We start from the raw sequence: 27,704 nt of genomic DNA, 5'->3' as shown, positions 1-27,704 counted from the left end.
ATTCAAATCATACAGTGGCAACGGTGGTTTAGTGCGTTTATCCCATGATTGATAAAGGCTCTTCAGAAGACTGTCCAACTTACCTTTAGCCCTCAAGGAGTTTAGATTAGTGCTAAATAAAAACATCATCCTTGTTATCTGGTTTATATGTAATTGCTCATTTAAGGTTTTAGTTCTTCCCTTTCCAGAGGGCATTGGCTGAAATACACTGCAAGTACCCCACCCTTTTAGTCACTCAGCTGCAGCAGTGTCTTCTGGTATTCTTCATGATCTGAGCAAGACAAGCTTAGGAACTCTGGTCCAAGTACAACTTGAATGCTCAAACCTGCAAATAATTCAAAAAAAACAGCAGCTCTTCATCGTTGTAACTTCCTTTCTCCACCTGGGAAGAAGTAACAGTCACTTTGACATTAAGTGTCACACATTGCTAGCTGTAAAACACTTTACTGCTTCACAGTAGTGGAAAAGATAAAAAGCATCCAGCACTGCATTTGGAAAGTACCAAACAATACAGAGCTTCGGCCACAGCTCCCTGTTATCCTGCCTGTAGCAAGGATGTTCAGGGTACAGTAAATATCACCTATTTAGCCCTCTCCCATCATCCAAGCAGAACACTGCAATTCGCCTTGGGAAGAGCCAAACCGCGCCGCTGACTCCAGGAGGACTCACTTCAAACACAGAGGAAGACCCTCCACACCTCAGCCCTGCCCTCTCCCACAGAGATAACTTAGCAAGAGCCTCAAGACAACTGAAACTCCTCTTCCACTTGAGCCTCTCAGCCACACCACCAGAAGTGTGATGTTGAGAGTTTTCAGCCTCACAGCTGTGGCCAGCATGAGAACATGGGCCCCTGAGGGCACAGCAGCCACATAACCCGCAGTGACACCAAGATCAGCCAGGCTAAAATATATTTATTGCTGTCTTTATGTAGAAGTTCTATAAAGTCAATTTGTTGATAATCTTCCAGGGAGTTACCAGATTTGATAGCCCCTATTACCACTTTATTTCCAGCATTTGGGTTACTTCTTTTATATGTGCCATAATTTTAAGTCTTTGAATATACAGCCTCAGTCATCTTGGAGATAATTACTGCCTTTCTTAAGTGTTTTAACAATTTGTATGCATTCCAGAGTATAGATTGGTGTTCTCTGTCTACTACTTCTCTCATAATTGCTTCATCCACAAGGGTGAAATCTAGCTTCGAATGCTTCAATTAATTGACAATCTTTTGCACTATATTCTGTCTTAATATCTGGTAGGCTAATCTCCCACTGTGGACCCAAAACGTGGATGTCTTTTTCTTCAGCCTCTTTCACCTCCCTGTCAGCTAAGTCATTTTCTTGTTTTGGCCTTGTTTTGTCTGGTGTGCTCTACAGTGCATAATTGCAACTTCAGCTGGCTTTTGTACTGCTTCCAATAAATGGAATGTTTGTGTCCCATGTTTGATCGACTTAGCATGTGCTGATGACAGACCCTCCCCCTTCCAAATTGCCCCATGGGATGCACGCTATACCAAAAGCAAATTTAGAACCCATCCAGATGTTTACTTTCTTCCTTTCACTCAGTTCCAGTGCCTGCGTGAGAGCAACCAGCTCAGGCTTCTGCGCTGAAACATCTGACATCAGAGCCTTAGATTTAATTACCTCGCTCTGGGTAGTTACCACGTATCCTGACATATGTTTTCCACTGCAAACAAAGTTTTTTCTATCTGTATATAGTGCCCAGTCTGGGTTCTCTTTCGGGCTGTCCTTTAAACCAGTCAGCTGGAATAAACTTCTTTGATCACTTGTAGACAATCATGTTCTGGAGTACTTCCTACTTTGGTGGCCAACAGAAACCTGGCAGGATCAGCAATAGAGGCCGTTTTGAGGGTAATGTCACCCTGTTTTGTTAGCACCACTTGGTACTTAAGCACTGGGCTGGGGAACAGCCAGTGGCCCCCTTTTGTCCCAAGCCTGTCTGTACCATATGCAGTACACAGACTGTCATGCTTTGTCCTGGAGTCATTTTAGGAGCTTTCTGAGTCAACAGCACCATGGCTGTGACTGCTCACAAACAGCTCAGCCACCCTTGGCTCGCATCATCGAGCTGTTTAGAAAGGTGTGCACTGGCTTGCCTCTGCTCCCCTGGGAATTCTGCTGGAACTCCCAAGGCAATATTTTATCACTCATAAGTGAATAATTCAAAAGACCTCATGTAATCCAGTAAGTCTAAAGCTGGAGCCCTCATTAGTGCTTTCTTAAGTTGTTTGAACATGGCCTGAGTGTGATCAATCCATTTAATAAAATCTTTACAGGCGGTTTCTAAAAGTCCACACGAAGGTCAGACTGGTAATCCATAATTACCCATCCACCACCTGACCATTCCAAGAAAGGCACACCATTCTCTTAGTTTGTCGCTCTGGGATTTGGCAGACAGCTTTTTTTCTTTCTGCGCTTAGTTTCATCTGACCTCAGAAAATTTAAAAACAAAAAAAGGTCACAGTCTTCTTCCATCGTAGCTTGTAACCTTTTAACTAAAAAGTTTTAACAATTCAACAGTCAGGTCTCAGCACTGTTCTTTAGTTTTGGAGGCTATCAGGATCTCATCAACATATTGTAACCGAACCCCTTGCAGATTAAAGGACTTCCATTCCCTAATTCCTTTTCCAGTTGATTCCCAAAATTGTGGGGCTATTTTTAAAATCCTTCTGGTAGTACAGTCCAAGTCAGTTGAGCCTTTCTTCCTATCTGTAGCTTTTCCCACTCAAATACAAACCATTCCTGGTTGTCACAGCTTAGAGGTATGCAGAAAAAGACATATGATCTTTCCATTCAACTTCTTATGCAAAATTTACATTCAAAAATACAGTCTCTCAGGTCAGAGAGAGCCAGTTAGTCTTAAGTAAATGCTTTGCTTTGTTAAGGTATTCTTCAAAAAGAATTCTCTAGCACTTTTAAAAAAGGCTAAAACTGGGTTTGCTGAATCTATACTTAGCTGCATTTCATCTGTTTTTAAAACAGTTGTCTCAAATAAAGAACATGTATTTTACTGTGCTAACATATGGTATGATTATTTTAAACTCAGATACTATTAGGAATAGAAGCCTGATTTCTTATCTCTAATGGGATCTGAACTTCTGAATCACTTGTCTTCAGACTGCAGTTCCATTGGTGTATAACCTCAGTGAGGATTTCATCTTCCTCATATAAGCTCTATATAATGTAAAACACACCTCTTGTTTAACTTTTCATAGTAAGAATCTTACATGCTTGAAAAGATGTGTAAGACCTTGTTTTAACCATTTTCATGGGAAATTTCAAGGAAAAATACTTAGAAATAGCATGGCCTTAATAGTGATTTTCCATAATAGATTCATGGGAGGAGATTTTAGTGTAGCATTCTAATCTGGAAAAATTTGTCCTAAGAGCAAAGAAAATTGTTGGTAGTTGACAGTTATCAAAAATCAAGGCAAATTTTGACTTGAACTCCTGTCAAAATCAAACCAGCTTCACAGTCAAATGGTTATCTGTGCCAAGAAAAGTCAAATTGATGCTGAAGCAGATTTGTGGGTGGATGCTGCCTTCTCTGGTCTTTGGCTTACAGAAATCTTGGCCAAATTTAAAGCCTTTTAATAGAGATACTTTGGGGATTGGGGTGTGGCAGAGCTAGGTTCAGTGCTCCCAAAGTGAATACTATAAAACCCCTTTTAAATATATATCTTAAATGCTCATTAAATATAGGGCAAGGGTGTTTGTACTCAGTATAAATAAGATGTAACTTGACTGGCATCTTTATTTGCAAGTATCGTATAAGAATGAGCAAACACTTTGTCTTGTCCAAAAGTAAACATTAAAAATAAATCTTAAAAAATATGCAGGGAGCTGACATCTTAAAGAATGGTAAAATTGAAAAATAGGGGAATGGAGTAATTTTGAACTGCAGAGTAGAACATGAAATATTAGCTTTATATATGCCTTTACTCTGAGAACTGCATTAAAATCTGGTCTGCTCTTGCATCCAACCCACCTTAGCTGCTGCAGTCCTGGAATTTTTCAGAGAACAGAATTTTCAAGTTGTCTTCTATTCCTTGCATGCCTTTGTGATGTTGGTGAGAAAAGAAGATGATGCTCGAGAAAGGAGTGTTTAGGAGGTTCATTTGCAACAGTATTAACTAAGCCTTTGCCAGTATCAGAGCACACAAATTCTGTTAAACTGGCTTGTAGTGCTCTGTATTATAAAAGTCATACCTTTATTCTAAGTGTACAAGCAAATGTTTTGTTTAAGACAGATATTTCTGTAAAGAGAGCTTTTCTGAGAAACAAGGGAAAGCACATTTGGGGAACAAAAAGTCAGCTGAAAGGAGTTCTGAATGCCAGGAATGGGATATTGATTTTTTTTCTATGTAAAATCATTCCTAATGTGTTCCTTCCAACCACTGACAAGGCTTATTCTACTCACTGTCTGAAGAAAATGAATGAGAGACTACCAAAAATCTGTAATATGGAAAAAAAATTCTTCCTTCAGGGAAGAAAAGGTTTTGATTGTGATTAAAGCTGCTTTTACTGACTGTTCAAGTAGGTGTAATTTCTAATTACTTTAATTATCTCATCAGTATTATAAAGCTGGAGCTATTTTAATCATGTGTACAACTGATAAAATTATTTTTTAAGATTCATTATTAAGCTTACATCCAGAAATATAAAGCTATAGTTCTTCTTTAGCTACTGTGTGTAGTTATCTTTTTGACATTAAACTTCACTGACTCCATGAGGAACACTGAAAACACAAGCTTATCAGATGAAGAAATCTTTGGGGGTTTTTCTTTTTTTTTAAACTTAATATGTGTGGTTTATGGTCTTTTAAGATTATAATGAGACCATTCTCATTTTGCTAACACAGTGCTGCCATTCACCCGGTGGCTTCTGACCCAAACAAGCACTATTCGCTCTTGGACTTGGCAAAAATTTGGGTTGATTATAAAAAAAAGCTACAGACAGGATCAAGCATTTATATAATTGAGAATATTTACATTCATACTGAATATTCTGTAGAAGAACCTGGACTATTTATGTGGATAAATAAAGGGTGCAGCATGATTAATAACACTTCCATGAAGAGCAGCCAGTCTCATGGGTTAGACTAAGACATTCTTGGGCTGCAAGAGTAATTATTGAGGGTTTGCCACATTTGAATAGGTCTGGAGTACTCTGACAAAGAAAAACATGAATCCCTATTTTAATGGGATCCATTGTGTGCCTGGAAGCTGTCAGAACCCTGGTGAATTATGTTTGCAAGAAGAGGAAGTGATTCACTGTCAGTGAATTACAGAATGTTATATTGATTCCAGTGCTGGCATATGGAATCTATACAACATCTCAGAAGGTATGGAAATCCACGTTACAAATGAAGATTCAATAACTGCTATGCAGCTATCACAAGTGAATTAAGCTGCTCCTAAAAAGATTTTAATTCTCAATTGACTTCTGCTTGCTCCATAGCAGGGTTCATGTTGTCTAGTGCTCCAAATACCAATTTATGTCTCCCCTTTATTACAGATGGTTCATATCCATTATAAATTTGGCAAATAATTCTTTAAATTATTTTGCATGAATACCTGTGGCTTTGGGAAGGAAAGAAATCTGAAATTACTAGAGAAAGCAAACACAAATAGTTAAACACCCACTGTAAAATGATGTTTTGAAATGACCACAAAACTTGAACAATCAATGATCCTCTACATTTTTTTTAAGCCACACTGAAATATCTGTGGCTCCTTGAAACAATCAGATATAGCCTTATAGTCTTAAAACCAGAAATGGAAAAAGTATTCTGAAAAAAATGTGCAAGTGATGGATGGGACATAAGTATTGGTAGAAAACCCTTGTATGACCTTAGGGACTATGGGATTTTTCTACACCATTCTTTCTTATGTGTTTGTCCTGGGTTGAGGTGTATTCTATTCCCATCCTCATGAGCTGTTGAAATCAGGTGGGGCAGTGTTTCCTTGCCTCCTCCCCCCAGACTATCTTTCTGTTAATGGCCCATCATTGTCCTGCCCCGTGACTCAGAGATAACTCCCTCCAGACCATCTTCTGTTAACGAGCCTAATCAACACTTGGCCTCATGACTCATTATCCCATTGTGAGATGCTCCACCCAGAGGGAGGAACCAAGCATCCCATCGTGGATATAACTGGGACTCTGAGCACCAAAGAGATGGGGGCTCCACTGGATTTCCAGAGGACAGGAGCTACACAGCCATCGCTGGACTGTCTGAGGAAGAGCAGACCTCTTCTACTGCAGGATCACCACTTCAGAGGACTGCAGCCACCATTCCACCAGACTGCTACCACTACCCTGCCTAACAGGGACTCAGGTTGTATCTTGACTCTGTCAGTGTTTTCTTTTACTTTCTTTTCCTTTTCTTTAATTTCCATTAAATTGTTATTCTGACTTGGTGCCTCTCACTGGTTTGTTTTCAAACTAGCACAGTTTTAAACAGAGGTAGGTCCATCAATTGGTTTCTTACATTTCATGTTTAGAGGTGAAACATCAAGAGATGCAGAATCTTGCTGCTGACAGAGTCGTGGGGTTTGCACCTGAGTCACCTTTCTCTGTAATATGAATGATATCAAAGGTTTAGCTGAACCAATGTGAAGATGCCAATAAGACCCAAGAACCATTTCTTGCTAAGCTTTGCAGAGTAGAGCCTTGTGTTCCTCTGTAAATACACATTTCTCTGTATCTTATTTTGATACTAGATAAGATTTATTCCAGTAAATAAAAGTACTATACTTAATAGTGTGCATTCTACTAACTGTAATGTCAGAGAATTACTCATTTTTTCTAATCTGCCAATCACCTCTTTCTACTTTGTCACTCTTTTATAACAGAAGTCCTCTAACTCTGCCTGTTTATAGGGTGAGTATTTTAGTCAACAAATGTTTTTATTGACTTGCAGCAAGTTCAATATTTGGTTATCATTAAAATGACTGGCTTGTGGGAGAGCTCTGAGGAGTGACTGAACCCTATAAAATGGGCAGATAAATGTTTATGAACTCAGAATTGTTGACAGAACACAATGAGAAGTTTAGTGTGCTATGTCCTGACTCCCCTTTGGCCTCTGATGTAGGACATCTCTCTACCCTGCTCTTTTATCAAATGGATAAGGATTTTCAATTCAGTGTTTTTCTGTCATTAACTCTTCTGGAGTGAGTTTAGGTATGACAGTTTGTGGTAGTTTAAGAATTAAGTTTAAAGATATTAATCTGGGTTACTTTGGGAACCAATAGCTGCAATATAAACTCTCTCAAATAAGACTGTTCTCTAGAAACAGCAATGATCTTGGATTTAAGCTCAGGGCAACCTATTGAAGCAACTGTTCTATGAGACAGCAGTGAAAATATTTTTAAGCCCTTTCTGCAGAACACAGTATTTTCAGAAAGCACAAGTAACTAAATTAGAATTTCTAGTGTTATGCTAATAAGTTTTCCAGCTTAAATTTATGAATATAACTGGCTGGTTAAAAAAATCTTAGAAAAATGTATAGCAGATTTGGAAAATAAAATTTAATTTTTTTTTCTTATCTTGGCTGCTTTTGTACAGTACAGTGGCATGGTGAAAAACATCCTGTTAAATATTTGGATTTGGAATCCATGGAGAACAAATGCTACTTCATCCTATTTTTCAGGATGGTCTTTGAAAAATTAGCTATTGTCTCTGTGAAGCTTTTTTAAAGCAGGGCTTGGGCTGACATACCAGGATAGCTTTTGCCCTGGAATCCTTGAGTAGGCTTGCAACTTACAAATTTTCCTTGAACCTAATAGGTCAGGTATATTGTTTGACTTTCTGTAAAATCCCCAATGCATCCTGAGTCTCGGCCTCTGCCATTTGGTAAAGTATTAAATAGACCAAATTCAGCATTTACCACTTAAATATTAAAGTACAACTAATCTGAAAATCCTGTGCATCATTCTGAATATTCTTAATAGGATGTTTTTCCTCATGGGATTTGCCGTGCTGATAAAATAGTTCTATTTGTGAGCCATGAGTTGGGTTTTGAATTCTCCGCCAGGGATCTTTTTCGCTGAATTTTTGGAATGAAATAGCTGAAGAAAATAACTTATTTTTTAAAAGTAAAATCTAGAAACTATTTTCAGCCTGAGGTCTGCTCTCAACAAGTCTTCTGCTTGTAAGCTGGCTTATTAGGGAAGGAGTGACTTTAGATGTCCTAAGTTAAAGCAGCTGTTGATGGATCTTGCAGAATCAATACTCAAATAAGGAACATTGTTATAAAGGTCATGGAATTCTCCCATTTCCCAAAGAATAAATTTAGTCTAGCTGAGAATCTTCTCTGCATGAAGGCTTCTCTTACCATTACCAAATTGCCTGAGCCTAAGCAGAGAATTTTGCTTTACAGGTAGCTGGGGTGGTGTCACAGACAAGGAAAAGTGAGAACAGAGCTTGAAAAGAAAATGTCTGTGTAAAAAGCCACTGTACCAAGAGTGGTCACACTGTGCTTGAAATAAGGATTTAATTTAAACTTAATGAGTTTTCTGCATGCTCATTACAACTACATTGATTAGAAATATATGTTTTGGTTTAATAACTGTGCTGCAGGAGAAGCATTTGTTACATAGCTGTTGACGTGGTTGTTTTCTTGATCATTTGGTATTTCAGGTCCAATAATAAAAATAGATGTAATCTAAATGCAGAATCCATCCTACTTAGGGCTCATAATTAAATGCTTTCCAAAAATATTTATCATAACTTCCCACTGTGGCTTGTGGCTAATTTAATCAAATGGTAAGATCCTTCTCCTCTCACCTTTGTCTGCAGCAGACAAAATTGTGGGAGGGATATGTTGCTTAATTAACCCTGTAATTCTTACATTTGGGTTAATTAGCATCTAAATTAAGGTTATTTGTGTATCATATGCTTGGTGCTGTAGTCTATTCTGCACAATTTATTTCTCTAAGATATTTCAGCTAAGATATTTCTGCTTGCTTGCATGGTTTGATTGTTTTCATATGAAAGTATTAAATTTTTCTTCCATCTTATGTGCACTACCCGGATGCTAGTTACAAAACACATCACCTGATAACTAAAACAACTGACTGTACAAAGAATGAACAGGGTCCTGGTTGCCCTTGGAATGTGAACAATTTTGGAATCCTGATTTAGTCACCATACACGTTATGGTGAATGTGACCACATTCAGTTGCAGTTGGTAGGATTTCAATGTGTCCAAATGTTGTATTAATTTGGATGTCTTTGCTGGATACATTCAGCTGTCCATGAGGTATCTCTACTTACTCATGAGGTACCAGTTTATTTATGATTTTCAGAAAAGCTGACTGCAAAATGGCGGAATTATTCAGAAACATCTGTATTCATAACAGAGATGACAAAAAAATGAAGACATAAAAAAATTAAGGTGCAGCTTTCCCATCATATTAGAGCAGGAAAGCCACAGATTGCAGTTTCTGACTCTGAGACCATCATAAAGAGGTACAGCCTCTGTCCTCCTTCATTCATTTAGTCTGAGCTTCCTATCACCCCTCTGATGGACAGTCTGGGCATGTCCACGCTAAAAGGGTTAAATAAAATTCAGAGGGAATTATAGAACATAATTGTATTCTGTGGTTTGAATTTCCAGGAAGGCACTTTTCTCCGAAGGAAAACACCAATTTGCAAGGCTCTGCACTGTGAATGCAGGGCCCAAGCACCTCAGACTCTATTGTCAGTGGGATGGCTGCAAAGAATGCATTTGTTCATTGAAATACAGAAAGTCTCTGGCTGATCCAGAGCCAGTCTGGATAAACTGCTTTATTCAAAGGACTTGTAAATCAAATGCTCATTACAGCTCTGAGGAGTGCCAGTAGAAATGGCCAGCCCACACACCTTGCAATCTCTAGCTCTCCCTATGCAGATGCGAAAAAGAGAAGGAATTTAAATACTAAGCATAAGCTGAGAAATGTGGGGTTTAATCTTTTTTCATTCTGAACAATGTGTCAGTTTCAGGTCAAACCTGACTGTGATGAACAGTTTCCCTGTAAAGGAAAAACCCTTATCAGAAAGGCTCCTTAAAACAGCTTATGAATTATTTCATAAGGAAAATAGCTCTTTTCAGAGCATGCTTCAGAAACAGGAAGGCCAAATATGTGTCCTGGGTTTTCAGCAATAACAAGGCACAGCCGTGCTTTGCATGAGTATAGTGATTTTATGAGTTATAGGATTTCATGCACAGAGTCCATGACTAGAATCCCCAACAGTCAGTTCTGAGGAGCTTACCAGGAGTGTATAGTTTTCAATTCACAAACTTTTAGACTGATTAAACTGAGCTCAGTGTATTGTCATCTTGCAACACAGATTTTTCTTTTGGCTTGTTCATGCTGTAATAATACCAAAAAAAAAACCCCCCAAAACCCAATCCCAGACAACCAACAATATAAAAACTTGACTCTGAAATTATACTGAAAAGTCTGCAACAGTGCTGATGTGGAGTTAAAATTACTTCCTTATTTTATCTGTGAAAAATACCCTTTCCTAATGTCTTATTCATTATGGACAGAAATACTCTGGATGACATCAGACCAATTGAGAAGCAATTTGAAGAAAATATTTTCTAGGAAACCGTATGCTATTCCCCTTAACCACTGAAATGAAATAAGCTAGCAAATAAATATTCAACACTGGTATTTTATCCACTTTTCCTTAACTGATCAGAACCAAGCTGTGAAGCATGGGAAAACTGAAATTACTCTATTGTGCAGGAAATCTGTGCACAGTATGAAAATAGATGTGAATGTGTGCATATGCACAGCACTAATGTTGTATTTACCATTACTGAGGTTGACAGAATTGCTTATTACTGCTGAAACTTCCTATTGTGAACAATTAAAGATAAGGTCTTTGCCAAAATGTAACTGAACTGAATTTTCCATACCTGAGAATCTGCTGGAGTCTGTGGTTTTGGTTTTTTGGGGTTTTTTTTTTGTTGTTTCTGAAGCTAAACTTGGCAACCTCACTGTTCCTGTAATGTAGTGCTGAGAAGGGGAGAGAGATGCAGGTGAAAGGAGGACAGAAGAGGAAGGGAGAATTAATTGAGTAGTGTCCAGGCCAACTGAACTGCTCATTCAGACTTGAAGGAGCAAGCTGTGAATCCAAAACATGACAGATCTATTCTGCCTTCTGCAACTTAGTTCTGCCTTAGCTTGTGCATGTCTGTTCAGAGGGTTACAAAGCCACCTGAAATACAGACCTGAGAGCTCCTGCCAACATGAGGGAAATCCCAGATGATGAACAGCTGGTTATGATGATGCCCCAGGTTTCACTTCCTTTTCAGAAAGGAAAAGAGCTAAAAGGATTGTTACCAGCTGCTGTTACTGGGAGAAGCTGACAAAGTGTTTTTTCAATGAGTATTTTCAGTTTTGCCCTGAATATAGCTGGGATGCAAGAATCAGGCTAAACACCTCTCTCAGCATTTTTATTTAACTGTGAATCACAACACATTCCATTCATTACAGGATGAGAAAACATACATTGTTGATTCCTGATACAGAAGTTACCGTGTCAGAGCCTTAGCAGGGATAAATTGCTGTGTTACCAGTGAGCCAGGCTGCATCACCATATGCACACAACTGCTTAAGTCAGATGAATTGGCCCAAGTGAAGGATAGTGGGATGCAGAGAGCATATAGAGAATTTCTGAATAAAGCCAGCTTTTTCACACTGTGGTTCACCACATTTTGGTGTAGCTCCAGTGCAAGTAGCTGTTACAAGACTGTTGTAAGTTACCAGCATAATTAGTTCATCTGTCTTATGCACCTGGAAATCAGAGTGTGGTGATAAATGATTCCCTTAAGCAGATTGAACCTACAGTCAATAATGATGAGCCAAAAAAATTATCTTATGCCTGAAGCTTGAATTAGAAATGCAGGTTTTTCTGCAGGGGAGCTCCTGTAAGGCTGAACCACAGGCACTACTACTGTACTTGGTTGTTTGGGAAGATAAGAAAGTGCAATGCTTTTTAAGGTTGATGCTGGGTACTGTGGTTTCTAGGGACATAGGATTTTTGGAAGAGTCAAGGGCAATAACTAACCAAGGCTGATAAATGGTGTTAAAATGTTTAACAAACAGTTGCATCCTGCAGTATTTGGTAGCCTTTATATTTATAATGTTATTATGTTTATAATGTTATTGCAAAACTGAAGTAAATATGAAAATTAGAGTGCATATAATAAAAAGCATGGACCAGCATAGTGGTGAAGTACAGAATAGCACAGCGTAGCTGGAACAAAAATGGTTGCAAAAACCTGGCACTGTGCAAAGCCTGCCCAGGAGGTGATAAGGAAACTGAAATTACTATCACTATGCAGAGTGTTGCCTTATCACATGAAGCAGAAGGTAAAATTGACTATCAGGATTTACGTATCTTGTTTCCAATATGAGATTGGTCATTCAGACCAGGCAGCATTAAATGACAGCTTGGTGAGGATATTCCCCTCAGAGCATTAGCTTAGACCTAGAACTTTCACAGAGCATAAAATCAAAGGTGAGGTACCAGGAACTGACTTATTTTCTAAGAATATCAACAGACCTGGTCAAAGTAAGTGCAAGACTCTAAAACATTTGCCACTCGTGTCTCTTTACTGTGTCATTACTGTGATTTGCAGTGTATTCAGCATATTTGGAGGAATCAGATAAGGTGGTTAGTGTTGGGGTTAGGTGTTTAGATATTGCCCAAGGAGAGCTTTGATCTACTGACAATTCTTTTGTACTGAATTGGTAGCTGTAGAAAGATTCTTGGGGAATCCTCTGAGGTGAAGCTCAACATGCCTGTGATGCATTAATTAAACTGATTCAATATCCTTGCACCTGGCTGGTAGCTGCGCACTTGAAAATGCTGGTCAGATAGGATTCCAGCAATGGCAGTGAGATGTTCAGGCATGCCAAAATGCTTCTCAATGGATATCAGTAGGATGGCTTATCCCCTGGGATTTTGCTTCCCCTGGCTTTTACCTCCATAGCTTTCTTAATATAAATGTGGAAAAAGACTCAGAGAAAAGATGCAGAGATTTTAACAGGACAATGTCAGTCACGTTTGAAACAGCTGTAGGGGACTCCAAATGATGCAGAACTAAAGAACTGGCCAAGCTCTGCCTATCAACCCAGTAATACAAGATTGATTACTGAAGCTGATGCCATTATATTGGTATAGGTGTGAGAATTACTGCTTTTAAAGTAATGCTTGTCAAGAAATGAGTGTCACTGGTTTAATTTTAATTTCAGAGCTAAACATTGTTATCTTGCAGTGAAACTATTGGGAAAATGACAAAACTGGTGTTTTGTGAAGGGATTCATGACATGTATTCTTGACTAAAACAGGAACAACCCTATTTACTAGAAAGACTTTTTTACTTTATCTTTATATCCCGGGTAGAATAATTTAAAAGCTTTGATATTATTTGGAATAGATGCAAATTCCTCCATCTGATAGGGAAACTTCATAACAAAGTAAGACCCTTGATTTTAATTTTGGTGAGTTAAGTATGTATCATTTACCCAAAGCCATTTTATTTCCTGACTTTTCTTGTAGAGTAGTTAAATTTGGAAGATTGTTAAACATTGGAGATATTGAACATTATTTTTGAAGCTTGTTGAAGCAGTTTAAAATATTCCCTATATCTAGGTAATGCCAGTAGGCTCTCATTTATTTTAAACTTTATATGTTAAGTATTCCAATAGGCGTTAATTATAAAAGCAAAACTATTATAAGTTACCTGCACAAACAGATTGGCTCTTATTTATTTAAGTTCAGATGAGAGGATTTGCTTTTGTGGCTCAGATTCTGGGATGAGTTCTAATGATTAATACCAAGGAAACATGAATTCTGAATGTACTTACATAAATAGATGCATGACCTGATGTCAAGTTCTGATACAGCTTCATTGCAATATTTAAATATCCAAAAGGGATGATAAAATACCCTAACTAGACACTTACAGGATTTACCTCTGCAGCAACCTTCTTTTACCTACTACTGTGCAAAGTTAGGAGAAGGGGTAAAAAAGGGAGAAAGGAAGTAGAGTTTCAAAAAGAAGGTGCAGCAGGAAGTATTGCTGGAAATTTGCTTTGCCTTGATAGGAAATTTAGCAGAGGTGCTCCAATTTGAAGTGAAACGTTTACCTGTCTTAACAAGTTTAGCATTAAAAGTGGTCCTGTGTGATGCATGCAAATCAGAAGCTGACCTCTGATGAAGCTGGGGGAGTGTCTAGCCTCAGGCAAGCTTCATGACAAAAAGCCCAAAATGGAGAGGTCAGTGGAAGTGCTCAAAAGCAACTCCTCCTCCACACCAGTCTATGGCTGCACCGTACTCAGATTCTCAAAAAGCCATACCTCCTTTTGCATGGAAAAGTTACTCCAGTGCTGTTTTGTTTACCTTAGATGGAAAGGATCATGTAAAAGGGATGCTATCGAGTACCTGGAGACAGGAAAGAAAAGTAGATCACCTAGTAGGGACTGTCTTACTGCAACAGCAGGCAGTACCAAATAGTCAGCCCCATTTTAGCTATGCCCTTGTGCTGTCAGATTCATCAGAACTTACCTGTTAGCAGCATCACGTTCACAGCTAATTTCCACTTGCCCTTTAGCAGTAATAGGAGGGCCAACACTTACCCTCACGTTGGCATCACTACAAGATACTTGAGTAAGACGTGACACATCCCTTGCAGATTTTGCCCCTTGTTGCTTTTTCTGTAGTGGCATAAGCTGACCTCAGGAAAGTACCCAGAGACATGCCCAGCCAGCTATCAGAGGTGAGAGGGATACTTGAAAACATGTCTGAAACACCTTCCTGAGTTAGGACATTAAGCAACCCTGCTTAGGATGTAAAACGTAAATTTAGGGAACAGTGATAAACGTAGCTGGATACGTGTTTACTTTCGAGGGAAATTAGAGTGAATTATTCTAGTGCTGTGTTGGTAACATAGCCAGTTCTGGTGCCCAAACTTCCATTATGGCACTGAAATGAAATGCAGTATGTTCTACACACACATTTGCAAAATATTATGTACCCAGCTAAACAAAACAAAGACATAATTGTCACAGTGTATTTGGGCTTTTCCTTAACGAGCACAGAGATATTTTTAAATGCTAGGTGAACACTCTGTGCAAATGTTGCAATGATACTTCATCCTTAGAAGCAATAAAAGAGCCAGGGGATAAACTAAGTGAAGTCACAGCATAAAGAGTAATTTTGCATTTCTTTTAGAGAATAATGGAACTTGAACAAAGTAATTGAGTTTCCTACCTACTGAATAGTCTTAGGGGACAGACAGCCAAAAAACAAAGTATCAGCTGTTTTGATATTTGTGCTGGCACAAAGTCCCAATTAATTAGATCTAGTCTTACAGTTATGACTCTGTAGCATTCCTTTAAAGGAAGTAGTGGAAATGGATTTTAAGACAATTGAGATTTCATTCTTGCAATGGGATGTCTAAATGGAGATCAATGAATTTGAGAGTTTAAAAAGAGATCAGTAGTGTTCTTCATTTGTCCAGGGCCTTAGAACAGAAATACACCAAATTTATTTCACTGTTGACTATATCAGTTTAGCTGACTGCTTTTCAAAATTACTGCAACAAAACAAATATGGATGAGCAATATTCATGTGGTTTGGGTTTCACTTGTGTTACCAGTTCTTGATTCTGACATCCTGCAACAAGTTTTAGTTGCATTCCACCCTCAAAAAAAAAAAAAAAAAAAAAAAAAGCCACCTTTTTCATGTTTTTGAATGTAGGCTTTTTGACTCTATTAAAAAAGAGAGAAAAAAATAGAAAAAAAAGGGGGAAAAAAAAGCAGTGGGTATTGAACAAACTCAGAATTACTGAAATAATAGCCATGATCAGGTTTCTCAGCTTTCTGTAGCTCATTAAGACATCACTGTGTTGTACTGCTTCAGGGAAGTTTTACATGGCAGTGAATCTGTCCCACAAGGAATGCCTCCCACCTGAGCTCTGCCAACATCCCAGTAAGACATTTACACCACATTTTCCAGCCACCTGCAGCCTGAGACCCTTCTAGCCATTTTGAAAATGAAGCTGTGCTGTCTCTCGTCAGTGAGTATAGAGCTGGAGGGCACAAAGATGATTTTCAGGACTTTTCTGATTCCCACAGTGGTGGAAGAGAGCTGATCTGCACTGGCCCTTGTGTCACTGATCTCATGCTGCTTGGCTGTGACCTGCCTGAGGACCTGCCACAGTTTGGCCATTTTTTGTGCTGCATACCTTTGGTCATGCCCACATCTATATATACAGTGGCAAAGGTTGGAAGCAGCTAGAGAAAAGGGCTACTGGAGCCCAAGTCCCCAGCCATCCCCCTTGTAAATTCATCTTTAAACAATGTTGCTCCACCATCTGCCAAAGTCCTGGATGGAGATGTAGTATTTTCTCAAAGGGATACAAATTTAGTAGGGGGCTAACCACACCCCATCTTTGAAATCATCAACTACTTTTCCAGGTATTATGTGGTTCTTTGATTATGCAAAGCAAGTAGAGCAGATATTCCTGCTCCTCAAAATCAGCTTAAAGTGTACTGGTATCCACAGTTTAAGGAACAGACTACAACTCAGCAGTGCTCTCTACCTGCATTAAGGGCTTTTGGACAGACATTGGTAGAACGTTGTCTTGGGATTTGCAAAACACGTTTTCGTAGTAAGCTGCTGATTGAGATGAATTATGGCTTTTATCATTTCAATGTCTTCATAGCATAGTGTTTTAAACACTTACTGTTATCCAGCAGTGGGCAACAGTAGTTTCCTTGAAGTAGCTGGGAATTCTTGAGCAGCAAAAGCACAACTGCCTAGCATAGCCTTTCCTCATGGTGTGAACTCTTGAGTATCTTTTTAAGTGATAAAGATTTCTGTAGTAGTGTAGAACCCAAAACCCTTCATTTCTGGAGCTGGCAGGGCTGATGAACACCAATTCAACACATTGTGTTTTGTTTAGAATGTCTGGTTATTGCTATAGTTTAATCAAATGGACACGGACTTTCTCCCCGTATATTCCTTATTATTACTTCTGTAGAATCAGAGTCTTTGGCAGCCTGGGAGGATTCCTACCTGAAAGTGCTTAATAATTGTTAAAAATCTTGGCTACTATACTAAATAGGATGCATTTCCACTGTAAGTGAAAATGGGGAATTTCTCAGTCACCAACTGTATGGAACAAAAGCCACAGATCTGACACTGGGGCTCTCTTTATGAAAATTTTTTGTGACTCCTCATCCAGTGAACGAACTTTAAAGTTCATGTTAGTTCAAGTTTCTAAATCCAGCTGTCAGTATTTACAGTAACTCAGAAAGAGTGATTAACAGTGGTATTTTCTTTCTTGTGGAAATAGAACTTTCTGAATACATGTAGTCCAACTCTTGTCCGAGAGCCAGATTTGCCCTTACTGCAAAAGCAAATTAGTCTTGTAATTTTGTAATTCTTAGGGTTTGATTGTCTGGGGTTTTTCTGGTTTTGTAGGTTTGTATGTGTGTGTGTGTGTGTTTGGGATTTTTTCCTGTGTGTCTTAATATATAAGACTACAGAACAGATTACGAATGACTGGTCTGCTAGACTGTTCTAGATCATGCTGTGAGCAACACTTACACCCTCTTTCCTCTACATCTAGAGTATAACCTGAAGAAGATTGAAGAGGATTGAAATGTTTTTACCAAAACTTGGAAGGAAGAGAACAGAGTTGCCTAGTTTATTTGAAACCCTGTCTGCTTGGAAAACAAATGTACTAGCAGGTTACAAATATTCCTGCTGTAAAATGAAAGCATTTTCTGCATTAGATGGCTATGAACTGGGTCACCTGGGAGTAATTCAACTGTGTATATGCCATCAGAGAATGTACCATGAATCCCCTGAGCAGTTTCTGCTGTAGCTCTAAGTCCTCTAAAAATGATCACTTTTACAGCTGCCCCCCAACAGAGCTGCCCCTGTGTACTGCAAACCAAGGTTAAGTCGTGAACCTGTTTGGCATTTAATTCATATATGGTCTTAGAATTCCTTAAATAATAACTAAAACCTAAAATGCTTAAATTTTTATTCATCCTGCTGAATAAAGATCTCTGGAACTTGCTATTTTATTAATAACTTCAGCTTTCACTTCTTTCTGCACTATAATGCATAGTCTGGATAGAAATAAATATTCTTCATTTGAACTCCTACTGAGTAATTACAGTTTGAAATTGATAGAGATCTGCCATGCAACTCCATAATCTGTATTTTTCCTAATTGTTAGCCTAAAATCTCTTACAGAGAAAATGCACACTATCAAATTGACCAGCCAGCATCGGTGTCCTCTCAAGGTGTGCATACAGCATATTCTGAAATGCTATTGCCCCATAGGATCTGTAACAATACTCTTATTGTCTTCTGCTCAAATATGAAATTCCTCTCCATTCCCAGGCTCTGTGCTGAAGGGCTGAGCAGCAGGGGTTGTGCAGCTGTGAAAGGGACAGCAGCCAACCTTCACTCTGTGCTCACACTGATTAAACTCTGCTGCCTTCAGAGCGCTCACGCCCTGGCTCTGAGACCTATTTGTTCAAGTGGCTGTTTCTGAAGACATTCTAAGGCCTTTTACTTACATGCATGGGGAAGAAGTATTAAGAAAGTAATGTATCAGAACAGCTGGAAGCTAACCAGCTGTTGGAGTGAGCCTTCTTTGGTCCTGGCACTTCTTCCCCACAAGCAAAGCAAGAAGCTGCTCTTTGGGAGTCTCCAGTGTAGGCCACACATCCTTTGTATAACTTTTTCTTTAGGACTGAAAAAAGAGAAATGGCAAACAAGTTTCCATTTCTTTTCAAATTCCTCATTTTTCTGGAATTTGAAGAGAACACAATACATTCCTTGATCTGAGATCACGTGCCCAACCTGGCAGTTTCTGCATGCAAAGACCTTTCTCCATTTTTACTAAACGTCAAGAAGTCTCTCTATCTGGCCTGAAACTATAGTTGTTATAGTTCAACAACTTTCCAAAGTAGAAACTTTGGGAGAGATATAAAGAAGATAAGAACTTACTTTTATATCTCTTCATTAGAAACACCTTGAAGAATCTGTTTCCCTTTTCATGGTGCATAAAAGATTTTTGCCCTAACTTCATGAAAAGGGTTCAGTGAGGTATACAGTCTTTTGGAAACTATTAAATGCAGACACGAGACAAAATTAAGATTCAGGAGTATCACTGAGAGAAGAATCAGTTTTGTGTGCACGTTGTTGTTGAATGCAGACTTGCCAACAGACAGGTGGGGACAGCAGTTGGCAGAGCAAAATCTTTTTTCCATGTTTTCTTAAACAGTGCCTGGTAACTTTGGCTGAATTATCAAGCAATCAGAAATTTAGACACCTTCAATTAGCACCCAAATTTAGACACCTTCAAATGGAACATTTTAGCAGCATGGTTGAACTAGCATGTTTTTCCTTCACAACTGATAAATTCAGTTGTCTCTGTACTATCTGTACTTTCCTGTGAAACATGTTTTCCTTTAATTTTCTTTAATTTCCCTGAAGACCATTGTGAACTATTGTTATGGTCTCAGAGTAGAACAGAACTAGAATATAGCTCTTGGTGCAAAAAATACAGCAAGGCTGCATAATAGTCTGCATGAGGAAGCCAAGTTTTCCTCTAATCCAAGGACAGGAGTAGATTGCCCTGGAGATAACCTGAGCAAGTGTGTACAGTAAAAGACCTAAACACAGAGAACTGGATCACACTCATTAGTCCTGCTTACATGCCTGCTTGGTACGTCCTCATGATTCTTTAACATCATGCCTTCAATTCCACTTGCCATCAGGAGGCAATTTTTTTCCCAGTTTAAGGTAGGAGAGTCTCTCCTATAAAGGTGCAAGGATACTGACTGGAAAGATATGGACACTCTTGGTACACTCTGCTCTGTGCAGTGTCCAGCCTTGGCCTCTCCTGCTCACTCCTTGTGTTAGAAACTTGGTAGGCTACTGAGGACTGGCTGAATGTATTGAATTCCTACACTGAGTACAAAAATGTGTGAGAGGACCTGTGCTGCAGGAGGTTGTTAGATTTATTGGCTCATTTCAACCTCAAAATCTATGAAACTGTCACACATCTCTTTTCTGCATGAAAATACTTTATCTGACTCTGCTTTCTCAGCTGTGCTCACTTATGACTTTCAGAGTCAAACTGCTGAATGAAGGCATGTTCTTTTTTTGTCAGCATTAGGCTGTATCTGCAGCTACCACCCTTTCTGAGTGAGCACAAGTACCTTTCAAAGTGTCATTAATCACCTTTCTTTGGGAACTGCTCAGTCCTAGCTCTGCAACAGAGAAATTTGAAATTAACACTTTAATCAGAGCAGTAGGTATTTTAAACTAACAGTTATTTCAGAATAGCAGGTAGGACTTTCCAAATTCATCCCTGTTGATTTGTGTTCATTTCAAAAAGATTGGCAAGAAACAATAAAGCAGTACTAACTTTTCTGAAGTGCCTGTTGGAATGTAGAGAGCCTACAAATGTAGTGAACTTGGGGGTGCTGTACACTGTGACTTCTTTCAACTTGATTATGCACGTTAACAAGAAAGGTTTCTCTTGTTCCCTGGTGACATTTGGGATTTTGGCAGGTACAGAAAAATAATCAGAACCACAAGGACCAAGTTTTGCCAACTGACTTACTGTTTTGGGGAGCTGGCTGAGGGTTTCATAGAAAGAGGGGTAGTCTTGCAAACGACCTGGTGAAGCAGCATTAGGTCCCACAACTGTCTTAATGTTTTCTTCCATGATACTCAGCTGTGTTGGAAAACCTTTCTCTGCACAAAAAACTGAGCTGTCATAAAGATGCTAGTTATGTTTTTAAAAATTAACAATGTAGCTTATATGAGGCAGAGAGAATGAACATTTCTGTGCTGTCTGATTCCTGCTTGGCTCAAAAACATAAAGCACATTTCTCTAAAGATGGCTGCAGACTAAGAACTAAGGTTGCATCAGTTTCTCCTGCACATCAAATGTACAGATACTAACCTGCTAGAACAGATTGATGTTCAGGTGGGATGTGAAGCTGTATGTAAATGCAGTAAGATAATTCATTGCTGAGCTTTTTTCCCTACTGAGATGAATACCCTAAAAGGAGGGGAAGAAAAACCTGGTATTGTGCACTTTGTGGAAGGTGAGCTGGAGCAAACACCCAGCGAAACACCCAGATCCCACCACCACTGGGATCAAATCTCCAAGATGCAACAGACAGCTTTGTGTAGGGTCTTCTCAAATATGCTGAATGTGTGCATGGTGGAGCTTTTAACCAGCAGACCTTGTAAAGCCTCTGCTGATTTCAGACCTCGATTGCAAGTGCAATTGTGGGCTGATTTGGCCCACGTAAACAAAGTTGTGCAGGCACTCTGCAATCAAGTGAGCACATGTGTGCAGCTGTGTTTATCTGGAACAAACTTTGCAAATCAGGATTTTATTTCTAAATAGCACACTGACAAGAACAAGGTCATGGAAGTCTTCCTATTAGCACTCAGAAATAAATATATATTTTTAGAATGTTACCTTAAGAGCTTAGAAATTATGATTCTAATTTCTCACAACGCACTGGGGTTTTTTAGTGTTTTAACCTTCACTTAAATATACCCAACTACAGGACCTCTAAAATATAGCTAGTAAAAAGCTTTAGGTAGTTAATGAACTGGCTTTTAGTAAATAAAAATCTGCCTAACACTCACCTTATCTTTTCAAAGCAAAATGTTACCAGAAAAACATATGGGATTGACTATGACATGTCAAATTTGTTGAGGTGGAATTCTATTTTCCATTGACTTGACTGGAATTGAAAGGCTGCAGTCTATTGAAGCTGAGAACCTTGAACACTGGATTTCATTCATGGCAACAGAAGGTGTGTAAGGGTGTCTTAAGGGTTCTGTTGTGAAGTCAATTCTTAATTGACTTTTCTGAATGTACTTTGTAATGAAAGATGGACCATGAGTTTTCAGAAGTTGGCTTTTAAAAAATGCAGTTCCTCTAGCTGACAGCATATCAGCAGTACAGCTGCTGGATGGCAGATATGAGGACATCTGTTAGCCTGAAAATTTGGGGTATTCCAGACTGCAAAGTTGCCTCTGTAACTGTTACATATAGGACACACCCACGAATAATCAGGAAACTCTGGAAAAGCTGTGTTGATGTACAATATGCTAAATGCTTTTTCATAGAATCACAGAAAATTTAGGGTTGGATGGGATCTCTGCATGTCTTCTAGTCCAACCACCTGCCAAGGCAGGGTCACCTAGAACAGGTTCCACAGGGATATGTCCAGATGGATGTTGAATGTCTCCAAAGAGGGAGACTCCGTGAACTCTCTGGGCAGCCTGTAAGAATTATTATATTATAGGATTATACTAACTGAAGATGTTGCTTTTAAAGCATCAAGGAAATGCCTAAATATTTATTATGAACTTGTGGTTTTGGGGAACTTGGCTGGGGAGACCACCCAGAAGAATGAGAACCAGGCAGGCAGACCAAAACCAAGACACTGGATAATCATAACTGCCTTATATGGAACCTAAAAGAAAAAATATGCACTCTTAAAATAAAAACAAATGCTCTGTATGGCTCTTAAATACTTCTCCCTCCCTTACACATATTAGTCATGTTGTAGGTTCATATCTGTGCTGTAAAAAGCTCTGTTTCTGCTCTTTTAAATGGTCACATAACAGGACAGAGAAGCTCCTTTAGACTGAATGGAATGAAAACCATATGGAATGGCTGGTTGCCACTTTGATACATAGCACAATTCCCAAAAGACCAGAAGATTACCCAAGCTCCCCTAGTTGCAGAGAAATGATTTACCAAGCAGGGAAAAAGGAGGTGATATGACTGAGAAAACACAGCCCATGAATCCTCATTTCTTAAAACGGGATTCCATTTGCCTGGAGGTATTGAAAATTATGCATTATATAAAGATTCCAACATAATAAACAAATGTTTGCATCTGTCTCTCCTGGGAAACAAACTGTGAAAGAAGATGTTTTTTATTCTATCAAGTAAAGAATCTTTCATAGAGAACTCTCCCAGGTAACTACATTTACTTTCTACCTATTCTTGAAAAAGTGAACTTTGTTTCCTATTTCAATGTACTTTTGTGCTACAAATGAGTTTTCCAGTCTCTTCCTTTCTCCAAAATACCTTCTAACTGAATTGGAAGTTTTTAAAAACGGTAAGAAAAGGTATTTACTACTTTTAATCACAACTGTAAGTCTCCAACTCAATCCTAGCTGGGCAGCAGCTGATTTAGTACATTCCCAACATATCAGTGATCACATCATTCAAGAGGCCTTCTTCTGCTGGGAAAGTCTGTGCTGAAATTAAGGTTCTGTTCTTTCTCCCAATTCTTGCCCCAGCCAGTAGAACCCAATGTCATTTCAAAGGGTGAAGTACTGAGCCAAGTCTGTCGAGGGAGCAGTTTATGGAAGTTACAGCTGGTCTTTGGTGAGAATGTTTTAACCACACTATTAAATTTAAAGGATGTAACTCCACAAAGGAAAACTTAATATTTCAAGGCCCCATACTTTAAAAGCAATACCTTTATGCAAGCTTCTAGTGTTTGTGTTCAGTGTAAGGAGTTTGCTAATAATTTGAGATAAGTTAGAGGACTTGAGAACAAGCTGGAAAGCATCTTGAATTAAATTTGCGTTAGGTTCCCCACATGAAATGGGTATAGAGCTGCTTTAGAGCACTTCTTCAGCTCACTTCTGCCTTTGTGTTTGTAATGCTATACCTGATGTAGGTGGGAGCCTGAGATGGTGTAACTTACCCTGCTTCAGTAGGATGGTCTGAGATCACACAGAATGAACATTTCCATCCATCTGTCCTAGGCTTGCAGGAAGAAAAGAGTATCAGTGTTAGGACTAGAAATATTAATGATTGCACTTGCTCTTGTAAGGGGAACTATTTTAGATTACTTTCTAACAGTTCAGTTTCTCATTCTTTGCAGGTTGAGTGCGGCGTGTCTTTTGATGGGGAACTGTGAATCTTCCCACTTTTTGATAGTGAAGTGTGTAGCTCCACAGGTTGCAAACTACTGACAATTAAATTGGATTTTAAAAGATCTGTCCCACATGCATATTTTCAGCTTGATTAAATATTTCAACTTAAAATAGTAATACTCTCAGTAACTGCATGAGAGGGCTACTCACTGTGTCAGATTGGATTCCTGAAAGTGAAGTTGGCCCAGAAATGTCAGAGTGATGCCAAATGGAAAACTGAAACTCCTGGCTTTTGGAGAATGTACTGAGCTTTTTCTGTGAAGCACAGTGATATTCTTTTATACAGAATAAAAACTTTCTGGAAGACAGGAATGCATTGTGGGACCTCTAGCTCTAAGCCTGAGAAAGCTCTTGTGGTATTTGTATCTCTTATTTCCATGTCCTTTGCCAAAGTTTCGTTATTCAGACACAGCTTCTCTGCTATTTCTCCCTCCCCCCCTTTTGCAGTCTTGATGGAGGCCAGCCACATCAGAGACTGCTGCAAAGGAGCAGCAGCTCAACCTTTCTTTTCAGCTGATTTACAGAATTCCACCTCTCCCCCTCACAGCAAGGTCCTGCTCATGTAGAGAACAGCATGTTGGCTCTCTGCTGCTGTGGCTGTGAGGCTTAATCCCTCTGTGTCCTCACACTGACCAAGAATGAAGGGCCCTACTTCTGCCCCCACTTCCACTGCTACCCTTAGAAGAGGGGAATGCATGTAATTTTCAGGTTTCTGACATGCCCTTTTTGACTGGCCCCTGGATAAGAGTTTAACAATCTCAGGACTATAAAGGAGGCCCTTCAGACTGCAGAGTCTGGGAAAAAGGAGTGGGAAGATCCACTTTGCTTCAGAGCCCCCGCCCTAAGACAAAGAAGCTCTCTTGCTTTCTTGGGAAGGATGGTTGAGTATTTAATACTAGCTAAACAGAGTACCAGCTTGGTCTTGAGAACAGTGCAACCCCATTCTTAAACTAATTCAGTAATAATAATTGAGGACAATAGGGGGGAAAATAGCAAGAAAACTTCAGCTGTGCTGTTTAAAGTCCAGTTACATTTTATAAGGAATGTAATAGCTCTTCAGTGCACACCTTTGAGCAAAATCATTCTAAGTGTCTTTTACACAACAGAGAAATCCCTACTGTGTCACCTGGAAACTTAAAATGCTGTGGTTTGTTCCTTCTCTACTCTGAAGCTGTGCACTAGACCTGACAGTACTCTAATTGCAGTTCCATAATTAATGTTTGAGCTGCAAGCTGCTGCTGCTGCTTTTGGGGGTTAATATAGAAAAGCAGGAGGCATCAGGTTGGGCAGAAGGTTAATGCACACTGAACACACAGGCAGGGTGAATCCAACTGCTCCAGAGTACACGTTGTTTGTAGGAACACAGGAAAAGGGGGCTGTGTAGGCCATGCTGTGGCTGCAAAATTACATTCCTTTAAAGCAGCTGTGTCACACCAGATGGATGCTCTAAAGATTGAATATCTGCAGTCCCTGCTTTGAATGAGAATTCATGCAGTTTTCATACCTCTTCAATGAAGTTTGTGCCTCCTTTCCAGACCCTATATTGTCAAGTGTATAAGAAATGCCAGAGTGAACTTTGAGAGTACATAGCTAATAGAAAAAAGGATTATTGTAGTCCACACAGACCTCTCTAACATATACTGTAAAGAGACAGAAAATATCACAAGTTGCCCTTATTCAATATTTAAAAAAAAAAAAGATTCAAAGCTTAAATGCTTTGAGTAGTCTACTCTGTTTCCTTACAGCTAATTAACAATATTGAATTTTAGAAAATCAAGTATTTTTAGCAAACATGTAGAAATTCAGGTAAAATATAGACTAAAATATCAGCTACAAGAAAAAAAAATAATGTTTTTACATACCATTTTCCCCTTGTATTTCTTCTGCAACTGTGCCTATATTTAGCAGTAATCCAGTGCATCTTGAATGATGTTTTGATCCAGGATTTTTCTGATTTAGATACCAACAGGCCAGTCTTGTATACCCCATTGTGACGCTTCCAGCACCTGAATTACAGATATTGTTTTATGGTAAAGTAATTACCCTTTCAATTTAGAACTATTTGCATTTCTGTATTTCTTATGAGGAGCAGCAAGTAGGAAAATATGCCTGACAGTTTAATAAGAACTTCATTTTCATGCCTTTCCAAATATGTTTTGAGAAACAAAGTCAGGAATTTCAATGGAACTGAATGACAGATAAACCACTCCCACCAAACCCTTCTGCTTCTTCAGAACCCCACAACTTCATACTGCAAAAGCTCAACCCAAAATGTTACTCAAAAAAAAAAAAGCTCCTAAGGATATTTCAATGTCTGTATCTTTAAAGCAGAGGATTTTTAACAATGCCCAGGAAATCAGGCATAACTGCCAAGTAAAGGTAGCTGCAGCTTTTGGTCCATGGTCTCTTGTATATTTTTAGAGGCTGAACTGCTAATGAGAAACTAATTTGGGGACACAAAAAAACAAAGAGGACAATTCAGGAAAGTTCAAAGGAGAAGCCTGGAAACTTGGGCAGATAAATATGTGTTCTGTAATTTCTGTGTGAAAGAACAGAAAGGCAAATATCAGAACATCATTAGTGGAGTTACCCTCAAAAGGGTAGAGGCTCACAAACAATTGGAGCCATGAGGTCAGCAAGAGGAGGAGGAGTTTGAGTAATCAGAGGGTCAGGATGAGCAGAGAATCTTCTAGAGAAAGTACTTTAACATTGCCTTCAACTTTTCCTCCTACTTTCAGAAAAAGAGTGTCACATCTTGTATAAAATTTAAATAAAATTTTTACTAACCTACACAATAAATACTGCACAGGTTAGTGATAGTAAGTGAATCATCATCCACAATACTTGGATTGATGAAGAGCATTTGAAAGATGTTTCAATCCAGTTTTTCCTTCCTTTCAGTTCAGCTCACCTGGGGCTTCCCATGCTCTACAGAACACTTTAAAGTCTAGGTGAGCAGAAGGACCCTGTAAAATTTTCCAAGGTGGCTTGTTGTGCAATCAAGAAGTAGAACAATAAAAAATAAATCACTCACAGAGACAGATGTTAAAACAATTTCCAAACAATTTCCAGAGTTCAAGAAGCATTTGGACAATGTTCTCAGGCACATGGTGTGGTGCTGGGGGTTGTCCCATGCCAGGCTAGGAATCGGATTAGAAGATCCTTGTGTGTCGGGGTCCCTTTCCCGCCATGGGGCCCTGGGCAGGAGCCCTGAGGGAGGCACGGGGTTTCCCGAGCCCCTGCTCCGCCTCGTTCCCATTGGTTGGTTTGTGTTCCCTGCGCGCGCAAGGACCCTGAGTGCAGACTGTGAGGGCTCCTCGGCAGAGCCCCGGCCACGGGCTGGGGAAATAAACATCTCTGAAACATCTACCAACAATCCGTCCGTATATACTTCTTTCTGCGGGCCTCCTGCTTTGATACACGCGTGTTACAGAATCCCAGCTGTAACAAATGGTGGGGAATTGCGGGCAAGACACTGATCCCTAAGGACAGAAAATTCATGAGTAAAAACCACTCTAGATCTCTCTCTTCTCATCTTGGTTTGGATATTCTCTCTGGACTATGGAAGAATCGTGGGAAATGTGGCTCTCTGAGCCACAGAAAGAAATGTATCTAGAAGTTAAAGGAATCCTTGAACAGCAAAACAAGAAAGTGTTTGTT

The 27,704-nt window shown here is 39.2% G+C and overlaps 1 long non-coding RNA gene across 1 annotated transcript; it reads left to right on the top strand.

Moving 5' to 3' along the window:
- The first annotated feature begins 6,215 nt into the window (after positions 1 to 6,215).
- LOC138114910 (uncharacterized) lies at positions 6,216 to 18,233 on the top strand. The gene is made up of 3 exons (XR_011152879.1): positions 6,216 to 6,357; positions 6,875 to 6,902; positions 17,659 to 18,233. It is a non-coding gene; the product is annotated as an uncharacterized lncRNA (long non-coding RNA).
- Positions 18,234 to 27,704: the final 9,471 nt, after the last annotated feature.

This window comes from Aphelocoma coerulescens, chromosome 9 (assembly GCF_041296385.1).
Source record: "Aphelocoma coerulescens isolate FSJ_1873_10779 chromosome 9, UR_Acoe_1.0, whole genome shotgun sequence".
Taxonomy (NCBI): Eukaryota; Metazoa; Chordata; class Aves; order Passeriformes; family Corvidae; genus Aphelocoma; species Aphelocoma coerulescens.
Note: the sequence above shows the minus strand (reverse complement) of the source record. Positions and strands in the feature narration are given on the sequence as shown.